At 46.8% G+C, this 19,317-nt stretch overlaps 1 protein-coding gene across 3 annotated transcripts in view; it reads left to right on the forward strand.

Moving 5' to 3' along the window:
- Positions 1 to 17,356: 17,356 nt before the first annotated feature.
- The window catches only part of PHACTR1 (phosphatase and actin regulator 1), a 550,848-nt gene continuing 548,887 nt past the window's right edge, over positions 17,357 to 19,317 (forward strand). Inside the window, exon 1 of one of the 3 annotated variants that reach the window (XM_073678780.1) lies at positions 17,357 to 17,503. The gene's annotated coding sequence lies outside the window, so the exon portion shown is untranslated. Of the gene's footprint in view, positions 17,504 to 18,165; positions 18,317 to 19,317 lie in introns of those variants that run through there. The other 2 variants (XM_073678785.1, XM_073678781.1) reach the window with 2 other exon arrangements.

Raw genomic sequence — 19,317 nt, forward strand, 5'->3', positions numbered from 1 at the left:
GCTGGTTCGGCTTCCTCACAGGATCGCCATGGAAGAATCTCTGGCACTGTTGTACAGAGACACAGTGTAATTCCACCCACAGCACCACTTTCCCAGTCATCCTCACACTCCCAGGCCAGTCTACAGCCATCGTTAGCACAGGCATGGAAGAAAAGGCGCCCATACTCGGCAAACCACCCCCGAGCACAGGCTCTGAATGCTGGCATTGCTAAACTACTGGCCCTTGAAATGCTATCATTCAGGCTGGTGGAGACTGACACATTCCGTAACTTTATGGCATTGGCAGTCCCACAATACAACGTGCCCAGGCGATTTTATTTCAGCAGGCAAGCCGTCCCTGCCCTGCAACATCATGTGGAGGGAAAAATTAAACATGCGCTACAAAACGCCGTCAGTAGCAAGGTCCACCTGACCACCGATGCGTGGACCAGTAAGCATGGACAGGGACGATACCTTTCCCTCACTGCCCATTGGGTAAATGTTGTGGAGCCGGGTACAGATCTTGAGAGTGGCGCTGTACGTGTTCTGCCAACTCCAAGGATTGCAGGAATCCAGTCTGTACACATTGACTCCTCCTCATACTCCAGTTCCTCTGAATCAGCGCTGCAGGAGCCGTCACGGTCTACCTCCACATCGACCCGTGAACGGTTACCTGTTATGGTGACCAATATGAGCACAGCCGTGGCCAAACGTCAACAGGCCGTATTAAAATTAATTTCTTTGGGGAATCGAAGCCACACAGCGCAGGAGCTCTGGAATGCCATCAAGCAGCAGAGCGACGTGTGGTTTGTGCCAGCGAATCTCCAGCCAGGCATGGTAGTGTGTGACAATGGCCGAAATCTGGTGGCAGCTCTGGGCCTAGGCAACCTCACTCACATCCCATGTCTGGCACATGTGCTCAACTTGGTCGTGCAGAGTTTTTTGAGGGACTATCCGGATCTTGATGCACTGCTTCACAAGGTCCGCATAGAGTGCGCTTACTTGCGGCGTTCCAGCAATGCAAGATCACGCATTGCAGCTCTGCAGCGCCGATTACGTCTTCCGGAACATCGCATCATATGTGACCTACCCACCAGGTGGAATTCAACGTTACATATGTTGGAGAGGTTGTGTGAGCAGCAGGCAGCAGTAATGGAGTACCAGCTGCAGCAGGCGCAAAGAAGTCGCAGTGCGCGCCGTTCACACTTCACCACCACTGAGTGGGCCTCTATGAAGGACATTTGCCACGTTTTGCGTGCCTTCGATTATTCCACGCGGATGGCGAGTGCAGATGATGCACTAGTCAGCATGACTATCCCCCTTATCTGCCTGCTTGAAAAAACACTGCAAGCACTAAGGGACGAGGTTTTGGAAGAGGTGGAGGATGAGGAGTCACAAATGCCATCTGCTTCTCTACAGTCAGCGCAACGTGGTTCCTCACAAAGGCCTAGGCAGGGGACACTTTGTGAGGAGGATGAGGAGGAGTCAATGGATGAGGAAGACATCTGTCCAGAGGAGGGAGGTACACAATGCTCTAGTAGTCAGTATATAGAGCGAGGGTGGGGTGATGCAGAGCAGGCAGAGATCACGCCTCAAGCAGGGGACAGCGTTTCTTGGCCATTTGGCAGTCTGCAGCACATGGTTGATTTCATGCTGCAGTGCCTGAGAAACGACCGCCGCACTGCCCACATTCTCAACACGGCTGATTATTGGGTGTCCACCCTCCTAGATCCTCGCTACCGGGACAACTTACAAAGCCTCATAACACCGTTGAACCGGGAGCGTAAAATGCGGGAGTACCAAGACGCACTGGTGCATTCCATCATGTTCTCCATTCCAACCGAGAGCAGTGCTGCTAGTGCTTTACAAAGCAGCTCAGTGCGTCGAGGCAGTGGAGGAAGCTCTGCACAAAGGGGGAGCAGAAGCAGCGCCTCAGCACAAGGCAAGACCAGTATGGCCGAAATGTGGCAAAGTTTTGTGTCCCCGCCGCCACAAATGTCTACACCATCACAGACGGCTCCAGTCAGCAAGAGGCAACGTTTCCGTCAGATGGTGACAGACTACATGTCTTGCCCTCTTAGTGTACTCCCAGATGGCTCTTCTCCCTTCAAGTTTTGGGTCTGTAAGCTAGATACATGGCCAGAGCTAAGTTAGTATGCATTGGAGGTGCTAGCTTGCCCTGCTGCTAGTGTATTATCGGAACGCGTCTTTAGTGCCGCAGGTGGTGTACTAACAGACCGTCGCATGCGACTATCCTCTGATAATGTTGACCGGCTTACTTTTCTCAAAATGAACAAGGCCTGGATCTCTCATGAATTTGCCAGTCCTCTTCCAGAATAAATAATTGTTGGCAAAAGTATCCAGGTCTCCTGTTCTGTTCATGTTTCTACCACCTGAACTGTAATCCCTGAGCTCCAACACCGCCAGTTGGCGCTCGGAAGTGCCGTCTGCACAGTCAACACTTGCTGCCGTGTCATTGGGGTTCAGTAACGTCAGCTGTTCCCCTGCTGTGCGGACGGCAATTTCTCCTGCTCTGTCCACATTCTCACTACTACAGATTTTAAAGTTGCTCCAATTACACCTCTGGCTCCTCTGTTTTCAGTATTATCCCTGAGCTCCAACACCGCCAGTTGGCGCTCGGAAGTGCCGTCTGCACAGTCAACACTTGCTGCCGTGTTATTGGGGTTCAGTAACGTCAGCTGTTCCCCTGCTGTGCGGACGGCAATTTCTCCTGCTCTGTCCACATCCACTGTACTACTGATTTAAAACCTCCTCCAAATACACCTCTGGCTCCTCTGTTTTCAGTATTATCCCTGAGCTCCAACACCGCCAGTTGGCGCTCGGAAGTGCCGTCTGCACAGTCAACACTTGCTGCCGTGTCATTGGGGTTCAGTAACGTCAGCTGTTCCCCTGCTGTGCGGACGGCAATTTCTCCTGCTCTGTCCACATTCTCACTACTACAGATTTTAAAGTTGCTCCAATTACACCTCTGGCTCCTCTGTTTTCAGTATTATCCCTGAGCTCCAACACCGCCAGTTGGCGCTCGGAAGTGCCGTCTGCACAGTCAACACTTGCTGCCGTGTCATTGGGGTTCAGTAACGTCAGCTGTTCCCCTGCTGTGCGGACGGCAATTTCTCCTGCTCTGTCCACATCCACTGTACTACTGATTTAAAACCTCCTCCAAATATACCTCTGGCTCCTCTGTTTTCAGTATTATCCCTGAGCTCCAACACCGCCAGTTGGCGCTCGGAAGTGCCGTCTGCACAGTCAACACTTGCTGCCGTGTTATTGGGGTTCGGTAACGTCAGCTGTTCCCCTGCTGTGCGGACGGCAATTTCTCCTGCTTTGTCCACATCCACTGTACTACTGATTTAAAACCTCCTCCAAATACACCTCTGGCTCCTCTGTTTTTAGTATTTACCCTGGGCTCCAATACCGCTAGTTGCTGCTCAGAAGTGCCGTCTGCACAGTCAACGCTTGCTCCAGTGTTATTGGGGTTCAGTAACGTCAGCTGTTCCCCTGCTGTGTGTCCGGCAAATTCTCCTGCTTTGTCCACATCCACTGTACTACTGATTTAAAACTTGCTCCAATTACACCTCTGGCTCCACTCTGTTTTTAGTATTTACCCTGGGTTCCAGCACCGCCAGCTGGTTCTCGGTAGTTCCATTTGCTCTTGTACCTTCTACTACCCATCCGGGTTCCAGTACCGTCAGCTGGTTCTCGGCAGTGCCTTTGGATTAGGTGCCTCCTTCTCGGTATCCAAGTTCCACCAACGTCTGCTGGTTCTTGGTAGTGCTTTCTGGCACAGGTACCTCCTGCTTAGTAACCGAGTTCCAGTACCGTCAGCTGGTCTTCGGCAGTTCCATTGGCTCTTGTACCTTCTGCTACCCATCCGGGTTCCAGTACCGTCAGCTGGTCCTCGGTAGTTCAATTTGCTCTTGTACCTTCTACTACCCATCCGGGTTCCAGTACCGTCAGCTGGTTCTCGGCAGTGTCTTTGGCACGGGTACTCCCTCCTGCCCAGCCTGGTTCCAGCACGCCAGCTGTTTCCGGGTAGTGTCAACGTCACTTTGCCTCCAATGCGTTGTCCTGTCGTGTTGCGGTCGGGTTAGCCGACTCTATGGTGCCTGCAGTTTAGGTGACTCCTATGTGGGCTGCGGGATCTGGCAATGAAGGCTGGTTCCATAGTGCCTATAGGACAAGCACCCCCTGTAGGACTGTGGGTTTTGGTAACTGTGGCCGGCTCGCGGCCTTGAACTTTTTTATACATGGGTACCTTCTGCTACCCATCCGGGTTCCAGTACCGTCAGCTGGTTCTCGGCAGTGCCTTTGGATTAGGTGCCTCCTTCTCGGTATCCAAGTTCCACCAACGTCTGCTGGTCCTTGGTAGTGCTTTCTGGCACAGGTACCTCCTGCTTAGTAACCGAGTTCCAGTACCGTCAGCTGGTCTTCGGCAGTTCCATTGGCTCTTGTACCTTCTGCTACCCATCCGGGTTCCAGTACCGTCAGCTGGTCCTCGGTAGTTCCATTGGCTCTTGTACCTTCTACTACCCATCCGGGTTCCAGTACCGTCAGCTGGTTCTCGGCAGTGACTTTGGCACGGGTACTCCCTCCTGCCCAGCCTGGTTCCAGCACGCCAGCTGTTTCCGGGTAGTGTCAACGTCACTTTGCCTCCAATGCGTTGTCCTGTCGTGTTGCGGTCGGGTTAGCCGACTCTATTGTGCCTGCAGTTTAGGTGACTCCTATGTGGGCTGCGGGATCTGGCAATGAAGGCTGGTTCCATAGTGCCAATAGGACAAGCACCCCCTGTAGGACTGTTGGTTTTGGTAACTGCGGCCGGCTCGTGGCCTTGAACTTTTTTTTACATGGGTACCTTCTGCTACCCATCCGGGTTCCAGTACCGTCAGCTGGTTCTCGGCAGTGCCTTTGGATTAGGTGCCTCCTTCTCGGTATCCAAGTTCCACCAACGTCTGCTGGTCCTTGGTAGTGCTTTCTGGCACAGGTACCTCCTGCTTAGTAACCGAGTTCCAGTACCGTCAGCTGGTCTTCGGCAGTTCCATTGGCTCTTGTACCTTCTGCTACCCATCCGGGTTCCAGTACCGTCAGCTGGTCCTCGGTAGTTCCATTTGCTCTTGTACCTTCTACTACCCATCCGGGTTCCAGTACCGTCAGCTGGTTCTCGGCAGTGACTTTGGCACGGGTACTACCTCCTGCCCAGCCTGGTTCCAGCACGCCAGCTGTTTCCGGGTAGTGTCAACGTCACTTTGCCTCCAATGCGTTGTCCTGTCGTGTTGCGGTCGGGTTAGCTGACTCTATGGTGCCTGCAGTTTAGGTGACTCCTATGTGGGCTGCGGGATCAGGCAATGAAGGCTGGTTCCATAGTGCCAATAGGACAAGCACCCCCTGTAGGACTGTGGGTTTTGGTAACTGCGGCCGGCTCGCGGCCTTGAACTTTTTTTTTACATGGGTACCTTCTGCTACCCATCCGGGTTCCAGTACCGTCAGCTGGTTCTCGGCAGTGCCTTTGGATTAGGTGCCTCCTTCTCGGTATCCAAGTTCCACCAACGTCTGCTGGTCCTTGATAGTGCTTTCTGGCACAGGTACCTCCTGCTTAGTAACCGAGTTCCAGTACCGTCAGCTGGTCTTCGGCAGTTCCATTGACTCTTGTACCTTCTGCTACCCATCTGGGTTCCAGTACCGTCAGCTGGTTCTCGGTAGTTCCTCAGCTTTCTTGTACCTTCTGCTACATTTCCAAGTTCAAGCTTTTTGAAATGGTTCTTGGTAATCACTCTGGATCTCCCTGACGAGGACCCTGAAGACGAGGACCCTGAAGACCAACCCTAAGAAGACGAGGACCCCGAAGACAACAACCCTGAAAACGAGGACCCTGAAGACCACCCCGAAGAAGACGAGGACCCTGAAGACCACCCCGAAGAAGACGAGGACCCTGAAGACCACCCCAAAGAAGACGAGGACCCCGAAGATGAGGACCCAGAAGACCAACCCGAAGAAGACGAGGACCCCGAAGACGAGGACCCCCGAAGACGACGACCCTGAAGACCACCCCGAAGAAGACCAAGAAGATGACCCTGAAGAAGTTGACCAAGAGGACAAAGAAGAGAAGACAAGCACCAAGATACAGAAGAACAAGAGACAGAAAACCAAGAAGCAGAAATACAAGAAGCTGCAGAACAAAAAGCGGAAGAACATTAAGCATAAGACTAAAAATCAGAGCAAAAGATAATATCTAAATTATAAGCAGAAGATGACTAAGCAGTGTATGGGGGTGAGTCCGTTCCTCCTCGTGGTGCCCCTGGAAAAGACCTGCTGCTGCAGGCCAAACTGAACGCAGACAAATCCTGTTGTAAATCTTTTGTGACGGGCAGAACGAAAGGTGTAATGTCCAACCTTTTATAGATAACAACTACAGGAATGCCTGTCACAAATAAGAATATGATGAAGAAGAAGAATATGAAGAAGATGAAGAAGTAGAATATGAAGAATGTAAAAAAAAAGAATAATACGAAGAAGGTGAAGAAGAAGAAGATGAAGAAGGTGAAGAAGAAGAGGATGAAAAAGATGCTGAGGATGATGAAGGAGAAAGTGTGGGAGAAGTAAAAAAGAAGGTGAAGAGCATGGAAGTAGTGAAACATAAATATCTGACAAAATATAAAAATACTTAACATAGTCAATATTTCCGTAACTCAGAACGTCTTAAAAAAAATATTAATTCCTGCTATTCCATTTCATTGGGCTAAACCTCTATGCCTTTATTGTCTCCCCCACCTCCCCCAATACATTCTACATTATTCTTAGTTGTTTTCCTTCATGTAGAATTAACCTACAAGGAAAGAAAGGGTTTATTTTCATTCCGATATTTCTGTCCCATTGACTTGCATTGGTTTCTGGTATCGGAATCGGCGATATCCGATACTTTTTCGGTATCGGTCCGATCCAATCCGATCCGATATTTCCCGATATCGGAAGGTATCGCTCAACACTACTCGTGGAGGTCCCAGTAGCTTAACAAGACGGTTTTAATGCCCCTCAGAAGAGACGTGGAGGTCAGAGTGGTATAACAAGACGGTTTTAATGCCCCTTTCAAAAGATGTGGAGGTCAGGGTGGTATAACAAGACGCTTTTAATGCCCCTTACAAGAGACGTGGAGGTCAGAGTGGTATAACAAGACGCTTTTAATGTCCCTCAGAAGAGACATGGAGGTCAGAGTGGTATAACAAGACGGTTTTAATGCCCCTTACAAGAGACGTGGAGGTCAGAGTGGTATAACAAGACGCTTTTAATGCCCCTCAGAAGAGACGTGGAGGTCAGAGTGGTATAACAAGACGGTTTTAATGCCCCTTACAAAAGACGTGGAGGTCAGAGTGGTATAACCAGACGGTTTTAATGCCACTTACAAGAGACGTGGAGGTCAGAGTGGTATAACAAGACGCTTTTAATGCCCCTCAGAAGAGACGTGGAGGTCAGAGTGGTATAACAAGACGCTTTTAATGCCCCTTAGAAGAGACGTGGAGGTCAGAGTGGTATAACAAGACGCTTTTAATGCCCCTTACAAGAGACGTGGAGGTCAGAGTGGTATAACAAGACTGTTTTAATGCCCCTTACAAGAGACGTGGAGGTCAGAGTGGTATAACAAGACGCTTTTAATGCCCCTCAGAAGAGACGTGGAGGTCAGAGTGGTATAACAAGACGCTTTTAATGCCCCTCAGAAGAGACGTGAAGGTCAGAGTGGTATAACAAGACGGTTTTAATGCCCCTTACAAGAGACGTGGAGGTCAGAGTGGTATAACAAGATGGTTTTAATGCCCCTTACAAGAGACGTGGAGGTCAGAGTGGTATAACAACACGCTTTTAATGCCCCTCAGAAGAGACGTGGAGGTCAGAGTTGTATAAGAAGACGCTTTTACTGCCCCTTACAAGAGACGTGGAGGTCAGAGTGGTATAACAAGACAGTTTTAATGCCCCTTACAAGAGACGTGAAGATCAGAGTTGTATAACAAGATGCTTTTAATGCCCCTCAGAAGAGACGTGGAGGTCAGAGTGGTATAACAAGACGGTTCTAATGCCCCTTACAAGAGACGTGGAGGTCAGAGTGGTATAACAAGACGCTTTTAATGCCCCTCAGAAGAGACGTGGAGGTCAGAGTGGTATAACAAGACGGTTCTAATGCCCCTTACAAGAGATGTGGAGGTCAGAGTGGTATAACAAGACGGTTTTAATGCCCCTTACAAGAGCCATACAGTACAGCATCTTAAAAATATTAGTCCCATTATTGGGACTGGGTCTCCCACAGTCTTTGCTTATGCCTTCCAAGCAAAAGCTGACAAAAATAAGGACGGAGGAACTTTCAATAATGGCAACACGGACCACGGTCACCCTGGTGGCATAGTGGTGGTGGAGGCTGAGGATAAGGAGAAGAACATAAAACCGCCGAAATGAGGAAGCGTATAACCATGTGTGGGTGTGAAGCTGTGCATGTGAATACACCTCCCGAAATAACACAGTGGATTTGACTTTATGTTACTCTGCTGTCATTTGGTGGTGATGAGAAGTCAGGCCCAATCCAGCCCTTGTTCATTTTGATAAGGGTCAGCTTGTCAGCATTGTCAGTTGACAGGCGAGTGCGCTTATCAGTTATAATTCCCACAGCGGCACTAAAAACACGCTCCGATAATACGCTAGCGGCAGGGCAGGCCAGGACCTCCAAGGCGTAGAGTTCATTCCAAGTGTCCAGCTTGGATACCCAATAATTAAAAGGCACAGAGGAATCACGGAGGACGCTGGAACGGTTGGCAAGGTACTCCCTCACCATCTTTTGAAACTTTCCACTCCTTGTGAGAGTACCCCGCGCCTCAGGGTCTGTCCAAAGGGAGGGTCTGAGAAAACTGTCCCAGAACGTTGACAGTGTTCCCCTGCCTCTGCTGGATTGGAGTTGCCTCTCTCTTGCTTGTACGCTTTGGTTGGTCAACGAACTGTGACCTCTGCCATTAGCGTGTTCAGATGGGAATTTTTTTTAACAGTTCTGCAGCAAGGGCCTTCTGGTACTGGCCCATTTTTGTAGACCTCTCCACCTCAGGAATAAGAGAGTGAAAGTTCTCCTTGTAGCGGAGGTCTACAAGTGTCACCAACCAGTAATGACTGTCACCCAACATTTTGACAACGTGAGGGTCACGGTTAAGGCAGCGTAACATAAAGTCAGCCATGCGTGCCAGACTGGTAACGGACAACATTTCCGTGTCCTCAACAAGATGACGACTGACCATGCTCTCCTCCTCCTCCTTTTCCCCCCCTGTCCTCAGGCCACCCACGCTGAACAGACGGTATGACACTTGTACAGGTACTACCGTCTACAGCGCATGATAACAGCTCCTGTTCTTCTTCCTCCTCCTCCTCCTCCTTTCCCTCATTGTCCCCCAATGCACGTTGGGATGAGATGAGGCTGGGCTGTGTGTAATCGCCCACTATGGCTTCTTGATCCATCTCATCATACTCTGGCTGCAATGCCTCCTCTTTAATTCTCTGCAGAGAGCGTTGCAAAAGACAGACAAGTGGGATGTTGACACTAATGATGGCGTCATCGCCACTCACCATCTTGGTGGCCTCCTCAAAGTTTGTCAGGATGGTACATATGTCAGACATCCAGGTCCACTCATGAGTTCTTATGTGTGGAGTCTGACCTGAATATCAGCGGCCTTGTTGCAGCTGGTACTCCACAACTGCTCTCTTCTGCTCACAAATCCTTTGCAACATGTGGAGGGTAGTGTTCCAACGTGTGGGGACATCACACTTCAGTCGGTGTGACGGAAGCTGCAAACGCTGCTGCAACACAGCAAGGGCGGCGGAAGCTGTAGCCGACTTGCGAAAATGAGCTGACAGGCGGCGTACTTTCACGAGCAGATCTAGCAACTCGGGGTACGATTTAAGAAACCGCTGAACCACGAGGTTAAGCACATGAGCCAGGCATGGTACGTGTGTGATCTCGCCTCGCCTCAGAGCCGCCACCAGGTTACGGCCATTGTCACACACGACCATGCCTGGATGTAGGTTCAGCGGTCTCAGCCACAGATCTGCCTGCTCTTTCACAGCTGTCCACAACTCACAAGCAGTGTGAGGTTTATCACCTAAGCTTATGAGTTTCAGCACAGCCTGTTGCCGCTTGGCGGAGGCAGTACTGCAGTGCTTCCAGCTTGTAACTGATGTGGTGATATCTGAGATGGAGGCTGAACATGAGGAGGAGGAGGAGGATGATGCGCAGGAGCTGTACACCGTGGGGGCAACTCTGACTGACATAGGGCCTCGGTGTGGGGAAGATGTGTTCCGTCCCAAGGTCCGACTGGGTCCCGGCTTCCACTAAGTTTACCCAGTGTGCCGTCAGGGAGATGTACCGTCCCTGGCCACAAGCACTTGTCCACGTGTCTGTTGTCAGGTGGACTCTCCCAGTAACTGCGTTGTTGAGGGCCCGGCAGATGTTTTGGGACACGTGCTTGCGTAGTGCGGGGATGGCACACCGGGCAAAATAGTGTCGGCTGGGGATCGAGTACCGAGGGACGGCCACCTCCATAAGGTTGCGGAAGGATTCCGTCTCCACCAGCCTAAAAGGCAGCATTTCCAACGCAAGCAATCGTGAAATGTGCGAATTTAGGACTGTGGCCTGTGGGGAGTTAGCTGCGAATTTCCGCTTTCGTTCAAAGGTCTGGGATATGGATAATTGAACGCTGCGGTGGGATGTGGACGTTGATGCTGTTTCTTGAGAAACTTCCATAACAAGTGAAGAATGAGAGGAGGGGGGCATCTTTACATGCAGTATGGACAGGGGATTGCCTTGCACACACAACAGGGGTTCTATTGCACGCACAACAGCGGAAGAAGCAGTGGTGACACCCGCTGACACTGGTCGTGGACCTTGGGGTTCGCCCCACAAAGTCGGGTGCTTTGCTGCCATGTGCCTGATCATGCTGGTGGTGGTCAGGCTGGTCGTTTTGTCACCCCTGCTGATGCTGGCATGGCAGGTGGTACAAATAGCCTTTTTGGGGTTATTAGCAGAGACTTTAAAAAAATTCCAGACTCTGGAAGACCTACCGCTTGTACTGGCAACGTCCTTCGTGTTGGTGTTACGGGGAACGGTTGCCCACCTTCTGTCTGCTGCCACCACACTGCTTCTTCCTGCCTGTTGGGGTACTCTGCCTCCCTCCCCCTGTGTGCTGCTGGCCTCACTCTGCATGTCCTCCTGCCACGTTGGGTCAGTTACTAGATCATCCACCACCTCCTCCACTTCCACTTGCGCACCACGATGCTCCTCCTCACTTACTGGCAATTGTGTCTCGTCATTGTCCACCTCTTGTGACAAATGCCAGCATCGACTTCCTGAGGCCGTGGCTGTTCAAATATTTGGGCATGGCTACATGGGATCTCCTCTTCCACCACTTCAAGCGTAGCAGGCGAGGGGCACAAATCTGGAAATGGACCAGTGAACAGCTCTTCAGAGTGTCCAAGTGTGGGATCAATTGCTGTCTGACGACACTCGGCATGGTGGGAGGAAGGAGCATCAGGGTGAGGAGGAGTATGCGGTCGAGACTCACGGCTACTAAGAGTTGACCGTGTGGAAGACAGACCGGAGGTGGTGGTGCCCAGGTAACTGGAAGTATTATCTGCTATCCAATTAATAACCTGTTCACACTGATCAGTTCACAATACTGGTGTTGTTCTGAGCTTCCCTAGTAATTCGGTCAAGAAGTGGGAGCGAGAAGATGTGGCTGTCGGTTGTGGCACATTTTCACCTTGGCCACGGCCCTGTCCTCTGCACGCACCATCACCAGAACGTCCAGTTCCACGTCCCTTGCCACACGCCTTGCCCATTGTAAAGGAAGTAAAATAGCTTACACTCGCATTATCAATGGAAAAAGTGTAATAAAAAGTAGATTAGAACCGTGGAAGAGGAAAACCACAGTTCTATTTCTCTGGCCTACACCCGACTCTTTTAAATAATCAGAACAATCGGGGAGAAACTATTACTGTTTTTCCTTACGGAAAAAATACCAAAACCTGAATAATAGAGATTTTTTACCGTGGAATGGCAAAACCACAGTTATTGTTTACTGGTGTATACCACACTTTTTAAAATATATAGATTTGTGGCTGAACAGTGAGCGACACACTCAAACTGGGTTTTTTTTAGATACCAAAGGCCCAAAACTGGATACTACAGAGATTTTACCCATAGAACTGCAAAACCACACTGGGATTTGTCAGGCGTACACCAGACTATTTTCAACAGATATATTTTTGTGTCAGAACACTCAGGAAACACTACTGTTTTTTTTTACTGCAAAAAATGCGAAAAGCAGGATAATAGAGATTTTTTACCGTGGAACAGCAAAACCAGTTTTAATTTACTGGTGTACAGTGCTGGCCAAAAGTATTGGCACCCCTGTAATTCTGTCAGATAATACTCAGTTTCTTCCTGAAAATGATTGCCATCACAAATTCTTTGGTCTTATTATCTTCATTTAATTTGCTTGCAAGGAAAAAACACAAAAGAGAATGAAGCAAAAATCAAATCATTGATCATTTCACACAAAACTCCAAAAAAGGGCCAGACAAAAGTATTGGCACCCTCAGCCTAATACTTGGTTGCACAACCTTTAGCCAAAATAACTGCAAACAACCGCTTCCGGTAACCATCAATGAGTTTCTTACAATGCTCTGCTGGAATTGTAGACCATTCTTCTTTGGCAAACTGCTCCAGGTCCCTGATATTTGAAGGGTGCCTTCTCCAAACTGCCATTGTGAGATCTCTCCACAGGTGTTCTATGGGATTCAGGTCTGGACTCATTGCTGGCCACCTTAGAAGTCTCCAGTGCTTTCTCTAAAACCATTTTATAGTGCTTTTGGAAGTGTGTTTTGGGTCATTGTCCTGCTGGAAGACCCATGACCTCTGAGGGAGACCCAGCTTTCTCACACTGGGCCCTACATTATGCTGCAAAATTTGTTGGTAGTCTTCAGACTTCATAATGCCATGCACACGGTCAAGCAGTCCAGTGCCAGAGGCAGCAAAGCAACCACAAAACATCAGGGATCCTCCGCCATGTTTGACTGTAGGGACCGTGTTCTTTTCTTTGAATGCCTCTTTTTGTTTCCTGTACATTCTATATTGATGCTTTTTCCCAAAAAGCTCTACTTTTGTCTCATCTGACCAGAGAACATTCTTCCAAAACGTTTTCGGCTTTCTCAGGTAAGTTTAGGCAAACTCCAGCCTGGCGTTTTTATGTCTCAGGGTAAGAAGTGGGGTCTTCCTGGGTATCCTACCATACAGTCCCTTTTCATTCAGACGCCGACGGATAGTACGGGTTGACACTTTTGTACCCTCGGACTGCAGGGCAGCTTGAGCTTGTTTGGATGTTAGTCGAGGTTCTTTATCCACCATCCGCACAATCTTGCGTTGAAATCTCTCATCAATTTTTCTTTTCCGTCCACATCTAGGGAGGTTAGCCACAGTGCCATGTGCTTTAAACTTCTTGATGACACTGCGCACGGAAGACACAGGAACATTCAGGTCTTTGGAGATGGACTTGTAGCCTTGAGATTGCTCATGCTTCCTCACAATTTGGTTTCTCAAGTCCTCAGACAGTTCTTTGGTCTTCTTTCTTTTCTCCATGCTCAATGTGGTACACACAAGGACACAGGACAGAGGTTGAGTCAACTTTAATCCATGTTAACTGGCTGCAAGTGTGATTTAGTTATTGCCAACACCTGTTAGGTGCCACAGGTAAGTTACAGGTGCTGTTAATTACACCAATTAGAGAAGCATCACATGATTTTTCAAAGGGTGCCAATACTTTTGTCCACCCCCTTTTTTAGGTTTGGTGTGGAATTATATCCAATTTGGCTTTAGGACAATTCTTTTTGTGTTTTTTTCATTGAAGACAAATTAAATGAAGATAATAATACCAAAGAATTTGTGATTGCAATCATTTTCAGGAAGAAACTGAGTATTATCTGACAGAACTGCAGGGGTGCCAATACTTTTGGCCAGCACTGTATATACCAGACTTTTTAAAATATATAGATTTGCGGCTGAACAGTGAGCGACACACTCAAACTGTTTTTTTTTAGATACCAAAGGCCCAAAACTGGATGCTACAGAGATTTTACCCATAGAACTGCAAAACCACACTGGAATTTGTCAGGTGTACACCAGACTATTTTCAACAGATATATTTTGTGTCAGAACACTCAGGAGACACTACTGGGTTTTTTTACTGCAAAAAATGCGAAATGCAGGATAATAGAGATTTTTTACCATGGAACAGCAAAACCACAGTTTTAATTTACTGGTGTATATAACAGACTTTTTAAAATATATAGATTTGCGGCTGAACAGTGAGCGACACACTCAAACTGTTTTTTTTTTAGATACCAAAGGCCCAAAACTGGATGCTACAGAGATTTTACCCGTAGAACTGCAAAACCACACTGGGATTTGTCAGGCATACACCAGACTATTTTCAACAGATATATTCTTGTGTCAGAACACTCAGGAGACACTACTGTTTTTTTTTACTGCAAAAAATGCGAAATGCAGGATAATAGAGATTTTTTACCGTGGAATAGCAAAACCACAGTTTTAATTTACTGGTGTATATACCAGACTTTTTAAAATATATAGATTTGCGGCTGAACAGTGAGCGACACACTCAAACTGGTTTTTTTTTAGATACCAAAGGCCCAAAACTGGATGCTACAGAGATTTTACCCGTAGAACTGCAAAACCACACTGGGATTTGTCAGGCGTACACCAGACTATTTTCAACAGATATATTTTTGTGTCAGACCACTCAGGAGACACTACTGTTTTTTTTTACTGCAAAAAATGTGAAAAGCAGGATAATAGAGATTTTTTACCGTGGAACAGCAAAACCACAGTTTTAATTTACTGGTGTATACCAGACTTTTTAAAATATATAGATTTGCGGCTGAACAGTGAGCGACACACTCAAACTGTTTTTTTTTTAGATACCAAAGGCGCAAAACTGGATACTACAGAGATTTTACCCGTTGAACTGCAAAATCACACTGGGATTTGTCAGGCGTACACCAGACTATTTTCAACAGATATATTTTTGTGTCAGAACACTCAGGAGACACTACTGGGTTTTTTTACTGCAAAAAATGCGAAAAGCAGGATAATAGAGATTTTTTACCGTGGAACAGCAAAACCACAGTTTTAATTTACTGGTGTATACCAGACTTTTTAAAATATATAGATTTGCGGCTGAACAGTGAGCGACACACTCAAACTGTTTTTTTTTTAGATACCAAAGGCCCAAAACTGGATACTACAGAGATTTTACCCGTTGAACTGCAAAACCACACTGGGATTTGTCAGGCGTACACCAGACTATTTTCAACAGATATATTTTTGTGTCAGAACACTCAGGAGGCACTACTGTTTTTTTTACTGCAAAAAATGCGAAAAGCAGGATAATAGAGATTTTTTACCGTGGAACAGCAAAACCACAGTTTTAATTTACTGGTGTATATACCAGACTTTTTTAAAAATATAGATTTGCGGCTGAACAGTGAGCGACACACTCAAACTGGTTTTTTTTAGATACCAAAGGCCCAAAACTGGATACTACAGAGATTTTACCCGTTGAACTGCAAAACCACACTGGGATTTGTCAGGTTTACACCAGACTATTTTCAACAGATATATTTTTGTGTCAGAACACTCAGGAGACTCTTGTTTTTTTTTACTGCTGTGGAACTGCAAAACCACACTTCTGTTTCTGTGGCCTATACCAGACTCTTTTCAACAGATATATTTGTGTCTGAAAAATCAGAGACACACTTTTTTTTTGTAGGGGTGGGGGGGGGACACCAATAGGTTAATAAGACGGGTATTTGTACAGTGTGTAGGAGGAAAAAAAAAAGAGGATTTAGATGAAAAAAAAGGATTTTTACTGGCCCCCGAGACCTGCAGCTAAGTCCAGCAATTTCAGAAACAGGAGCACATAGGACTGTAATTCAGCGTTTGCTGGTATAACCACTGCGTCTCCTATACAGCCTGCCTGATATCTGGGATGGATATTAGTCCTGAGAAGGACTGTTTGTTTGTTCTAGCTGCCTTTACAGACCCTACACTAACTATTTCGCAGGAAAAATCTCTCCCTAGCTCAGCAGCGCTGTCCCTACACTGTCTGATCCGGAGCGTCTGTGTCCAAGATGGCGGCGCCCGGTTTTAAATACTCGAGGTGACGCTGTGCGGCCAGCCAATCACTGTAATGCTCACAAACAACATGGCTGCGGCATTACAGTGACTGGCTGGCAATCCCTGCATGTTCATTGGCTCTGTAAAGAGCGCCAAACATCCAGGGCGGAGACCCGAGCTCCCGCCCGAGTAACCCGGAAATGCTCGGTGCTCGCCGAACATCCCGAGTAGCGTGATGCTCGGGCGAGTACCGAGCATTGTCAAGCATGCTCGCTCAACACTATTATAGAGCCTTTCCTGATTTAGTTCAGGCCCTGTAAATACCATACACTCACTGTGAATTACCCAATAACTGACCTAGTAGTGGAAACAGCCACGGCCTCCTCCATCACTTGTCAGTCTATTGCGTAATTGTCCTGATGATTGGAGGCAGCGGAGTTGTGTTTCCCTGACAAATTGGTGGCAGAGGAGGGATCTGCGCACTGTAAACCATCTAAAAAAGCATAATAACGCTCTTATTTTCAGCTTCAAACCTACTCTAATGATATAGCTTTCTATACTTTCTTGCCCAGCTATTCACCAGGTGTGTGACATGCATGGTCTGCACATCAACTAGGCTTTAGCATACAAATAAAGAGGCAAGTGCATTAAGAACGGTACTGGTCGAATTTTCCTGCCCATTTTCATTCTGTTTTAGAATTGTTCAAAGCCCCTCTTTGTATGCCACCTCTTCAGTGTATATTATACTCATTGATTTCCTGTAATGTCTACTCTGAGTCATCGACAATGTTTGGGCTAGATTATAACCCCCATAGCACAGCGGCCACACGGAGCCTGTGGGCAACCAATTGGATGGCTGTTCCCTAGGCATTGAGACAGATGTTGCAATTACTCTCCCACCTCTGTCTGATCACAATTACAGCACGGCAGGCTTTTGGAAAAATAAAATTCGACGAAAGGTGAGGATTAAATGTGTTCTGCGGCTCACCTTCCTCAGACCTGCAGACAAGTCATTTTCAATGCTAATGAAATCTGAGGGGGCAGATGAAGAACACACAAAATCCCGAAAGAGGGGAAAAAAAGCCTCTTCAACTCTCTTAAATTAGCAGGTAATGCATGTTAATGACAAACAGAGGGGAGGATTTACATCTTCATAAACTGGAAGAAACTGCAGAGCTATCAGAATTCTGCTCTCATAGTGTCTCCACATAGGATGCACTGTGGGTTCTGCTCGTCTGGACCCTCCAGCTCTCCTCTACTTCTTACCCAAGGATTGGAAGGAGGTTAGTGATATTGGTGAGTACCCTGTATCCATCCCAGGATCCTCCCCGCCGTTCATTATTTCACTGTCTCTGGAGCTCAGCCATTTCAGTGTCATTTTATTCAAGAAAACAAATCTGTGGCTTATTTTTTCCTTTTTTTTGCTTTCTTGGCAACTTATTGACTAATTACTGAATAGACGCCCTTCACACTTGGATAGTTTGTACATTGGAAAGCAATTATCCTATAAACCCTCCTTAAATGTCAATTGGAATCGCAGCTCATAAACTGCTTGTAAAATTCATGTGTGCAGTGGGAAATCTCGCTTCTTTCTGGAAGACCCTCAACAGCAGGGATTAGTGTTGCAGCTGAGCAGGCAGTGAATTATTCACCAAATTCCTTCATTTGTTATGAGATCCTAATATCTATAAGGACTAGCAAAAATGGTGTTTCTTCCTTATTTGTAGAAATGAAGTATAAGAAGGAGTGACTTAAAAAAAAAAATGATAAAGGAGGATGTGCAAGTTTGGGGAAGATGCGTATAGACTGTAGTCTCTTCTGCTCCAAATCCTAAATAAGTTTAATTAAAGGGAGGGACGGTGATTTTCTCCACGTCAAATGTAAGGCATTGAAGTGATGGCGTTAAAGCACTCTGTTGCCATGGTTACGCCTACTAGCCATTTTTATCAGTTGATCACAGGAAGTCCGCCTGATGCTATGCATTATTCAACTTGAATAGTCATAGAATAAAAATTGTTCTTTATACCGGACAATTTTGCAATGATTGAAGAACCCTGGCTTAGGAGCAGTTTCTGACGACTGGCACCACCACCTCCTTTGCATTTGCCAGTAAGTATTGCTTGTTCTCAAGCTGCAGTCTGCAAAGGACACGGAAGATTGAAAAGTTATTTAGACGTTTCTCTGTCGATTCCTAGTGTGTATTTTCTGCTATATTCCTGGGTTATTGAACTGCAGACTGCTGTGATACATATGAGATGCAGTGGGTATAGCGAGTACACTGGAAATAGCGAGACTTATAATTTACTGTTAACTCTTACTGGAGATGAGCTTAAATGGTTAAATATGTATATATATATATATATATATATATATATATATATATATATATATATGAAAACCTGTTGTTAAACATGTTATTATTATGTTGCTTATATCCTAGACACTCCAGATATGTGCAATATACGTGTTATAAAGATCACTTACATAATTGAAACCGTTCCATGAAATTGACTTTACTGGCGCACTTGTGTTAATAGACTAATACGCAGAGAGCAGTGCTGCATGGGGAGATCAATATAGCTACCAGCGGTGTGTTTGATTGCACTGACATCTATGTAGACCTTGTACTGGTACAGCCGACTGCTGGGAACCATTCACTGAAGCATTAATCCTCTTATGTCCAACCAAGATCAGAAGACAATTATAAATTATTGATTTGTTTTATGTTTAATTACTGCACAGCAATATGCTTCCTGTAATACAGCAACACAAGAAAAGAATGGTAGCTGGTCGTACGCATAGTGTCAGGCTACAGACAGACAGTATAGTAAATGAACGACGCAAAGGAATGAAAAACTCGTATTTGTACATTTATCAGAAGTAGGGTCAAATTTAATAATAAAGGCTAATTTAAAAAAAAAAACGCATATTTCAATGGCAGCACTGCACAAAAAGCTGGGGGAGTGAGAGGGCTGCTATGAAGTAGTAAGTGTAGTAAGGACATATTCACCCACAGTTGATTCATCGCAGAAATGTCTGCTACTAATTAATCTATTCCACACTTCTAATTAGTGCTGTTGTATGGGCAAAGATTTCTGCTCCATTCAGAT

The sequence above is a fragment of the Phyllobates terribilis genome, unplaced genomic scaffold, assembly GCF_046119375.1.
Source record: "Phyllobates terribilis strain yellow unplaced genomic scaffold, ASM4611937v1 Scaffold_4__5_contigs__length_816908805, whole genome shotgun sequence".
Lineage (NCBI taxonomy): Eukaryota > Metazoa > Chordata > Amphibia > Anura > Dendrobatidae > Phyllobates > Phyllobates terribilis.